The sequence below is a fragment of the Gigantopelta aegis genome, chromosome 3 (genome assembly GCF_016097555.1).
Source record: "Gigantopelta aegis isolate Gae_Host chromosome 3, Gae_host_genome, whole genome shotgun sequence".
Lineage (NCBI taxonomy): Eukaryota > Metazoa > Mollusca > Gastropoda > Neomphalida > Peltospiridae > Gigantopelta > Gigantopelta aegis.
Window position 1 is genome coordinate 56,361,065 of NC_054701.1, and position 3,815 is coordinate 56,364,879.

Consider the following 3,815-nt stretch of genomic DNA (forward strand, 5'->3'; position numbering starts at 1 on the left):
ATTGTTCATGCATTTTACTAAAGGAATTTGGTCTTCATATATGCGTGTGCGGGGAATTGTGAAGAGGGGTCTAGACTACGAAAAGCGGAGTTTCTAATGGGTCAAGTCATGCTTCCGCGGAAAATAAATGTAAAAAAAAAAGAAAAAAAATTCGCTTGGAGCAGGGGTAGGGTTCGATACCCAAACTTCCGCTCTATACACCCTCAAGAATTTTTTGTTTGAAATTGTAATTTCTACACAACCAAAATTCATGTGAAATATTTCTCTGAACATATAAAAACATATAAGTTCGTCCACAATATGTTCAAATTTTATGGGTCGGGATTTAGCTCAGTCGGTTGAGTGCTTCCCTGAGGTACTTGCGTCGCAGGATCGAATCATCTCGGTGGATCCATTCGTTGTTTTTTCGTTCCAACCAGTGCAACACAACTATTCAAAGGTCGTGGTATGTCCTTTCCTGTCTGTGGGACGGTACATATAAAAGATCCCTTGCTACTAATGGAAAAATGTAGCGGGTTTCATCTCTAAGACTATATCAGAGTTAACAAATGTTTGACATCCAACAGCCAATGATTAATAAAGCAGTGTGCTCTAGTGGTGTCGTTAAACAAAACAAACTTTTTTTGATTGATTGAAAACATATTTTAGTGACTAATTTGAAAATAACTAAATGTTTATGTTCATGAGCAGCTCAATGCTCTGAATAGTCACATTTACTGAAGAGTCAGTGGGATGTATTTTTAAAAGGTACTTATAATACAAACCATTGACGTATCATCAACATTCTTGCACGCGCCGAATGATCACCGACTCTTGAGATTCAGTAGTCATTGTTGGACAACCAACAGACTTTCAAATAGAAGTTAAAAACCATGTTTCAGCATTATATGTTTGAGTGTACATTGCGTTTAGTTAAAGTTTATTTTGTTTAACGACACCACTAGAACACAGTGATTGATTAATCATTGGCTAAAATTGGATGTCAAACATTTGTTAACTCTAACACGTAGTCATCAGAGGAAACCCGCTACATTTATTCATTAGCAGCAAGGACTATTTTATATACATTTTCCTACAGACAGGAAAGCACATACCATATCATTTAACAATTTGTGATGCACAGGTTGGAACGAGAAAAAACCCGGTCAGTTGAATGAATCCACCGAGGCGGTTCGATCCTGCGACGTAAGCACCCCAGGCGAGCATTCAACCGACTGAGCTAAATCCCGCCCCCTGCATTGCGTTTAGAAGCACTAAACTAATACTGGTATAAGCTGAGATTGATGTTAAAAGACTACATTTCATTCACTGTTAGCGTCATAAAGTCTGTTTTAAATACAAACATGTGACGTGGGATCGATTGTCTGTTACACAGTTAATTTCCTAACACTATGGATGAGGGATTTTGCGCCGGTTTGGCATCGTTGGTGTTATGGTTAGGGTGTGATTCCATCGCTACATCGATAGCACGTGGGAGGGGATAACCGGGCGGATGTCGTTCCTGTATGATACCTTATTTCTTTCCATCGGAATAAATGTTATTGTTTTAAAACAATTAAAATACTTCAATTATATTGCTACAAAACAACCATATTTATGTTTATGACACCTCATAGGAAGGCAAAACGCAGCTGTAAATATTTATTTTCTCTACAAATTTTGTAATAGTTTTTTTTTTAGGGTTTTTTAACGACACCACTAGAACACATTGATTTATTAATCATTGGCTATTGGATTTCAAACAATTGGTAATTTTGAAATATAGTATTAGAGACAAAACCTGCCACATTTTTTCCATTAGTAGCAAGGGATATTTTATATGCACCATACCACAGACATGATAGCAGATACCACGGCCTTTGATATACCAGTCGTGGTGTAATAGTTGAATTTGTAGCTATAATAGTAATAGCAACTTAGTTGTATTATAAGAATTAATATATTTTCATCATTCAATATTTAAATGCAAACAATGGCAATAAAATTTCATATTATATGTAGCTTTTCATAGTAGTGTGATATTTATGAAAAATCTGTTGTATGAATTCTTGTTCTTTAAAGGGACGTTCCTGAGTTTGCTGCAATTTTTAAAATGTTATCGACTAACAGAGACTTAACTATTGTAATTACATATCAAATATATATTTTTACATAAAATATTAGTGGCTGTATATTAAATGTGTTTCTGATCGTTCTAATATTTGTACTAGGTTAAATTTCATTTTATTTCTTTAAAAAACAATTCATACGTATGAAATTATTTGAAGACAAAATCCAATTTGTGGTTCTTACAAATATTAAGACGATCAGAAATACATTGGATATATAGACACTGATATTCTAAACATGAAAATATATTTAATATGTAAGTTTAATCGTAGAAATATTTTATTAGTCGGAAACATCTTACAATGCAGAAAACTCAGGAATGTCCCTTTAATTTCAGTAGCATGATTTGTAGCCAATACCACAGCACAAGTAATTACTGTATGCGGTGGGTGGGTATAGGTACACCTGAAATTGAAAACGACATACTTTACATTTCTGTCGTAGAAAAAATTATTTACTTCCTGCAAGTTAATTGTTGAAATAAACGAAATTCGTCCTGCCACTTTCTTTGTAAAATGTTATTTTATTACACTTAATTGTTTTTCGATAGTATGCCTTTCTGAAATGACCGGTAAAAACACGCCCAGGCATTCCATTCGCTGCGGTATCAATAATAACCGTGAAATAAAGTAAGCGCAGGAACCCAATAACCGTCTATTTGGAGACGCCACCTTTTCGCATTCCGATCAGCGCGATGTTAATTGTTGGCGCTGGACTGTTTAAGGCTGTCCACAAGTTTTAAACGCTGGTTCCGGCTGTAATAAATCTTACGTAATGTCCAAGTGATCTTCACAGATGGTCACCTAGCGTGGTGTGTCTGGATCAATAGCACATGACCCCTATTGCGGGCCGATTGGAGAAGAATGCGTATCCCGGGACACCGCTGTTTATTGGCGTATCACCTGTTTATAAGTGTTGCAAGGTCGGAGGGAGGAGATGGCAGGGTAGGTGGGTGGATGCAGATAACACATCCCCCATTTGAAAATAAAATACTATTAAATAGCTGACCTTCCCCAGTCGTTGTCATCTTCCGACGCTTATATATGTGTCTATGTGCTTGGATGTGTGAGGTGTGGATGGATGGATACATTATATCCATGCATCCATCCATCGCGGGAGGGACGTAGCCCAGTGGTAAAGCAGTCACTTGATGTGCGGTCGGTCTGGGATCGATCCCCGTCGGTGGGCCCATTTGGGCTATTTCCCGCTCCAGCCAGTGCACCACGACTAGTATATCAAAGTATGTACTATCCTGTATGTTGGATGATGCATATAAAAGATCCCTTGCTACTAATGGAAAAAAATGTAGCGGGTTTCCTTTTTAAGACTATATGTCGAAATTGACATCCAATATCCAATGTGCTCTAGTGGTGTCATTAAACAAAATAAACTCCATCCATCCATTCTACGCACATATATATATCGAGAGAGAGAGAGAGAGAGAGAGAGAGAGAGAGAGAGAGAGAGAGAGAGAGAGAGAGAGAGAGAGAGAGATGAGACACATACATACATACATACATACATTCATACATACATTCGTTCATACATACATACATACATACACAAATGCATAACTGGCATGTTTTCAATCAGTGGGGATTTGTCAGTAATACAGGTTCAGTACTGTTGTTTTGTTAGCCGCAATTTCCGTCCATTTCCCTCACTGCACCAGCTACAAACAGATTTAAAATGGCTCTTGTGACAGT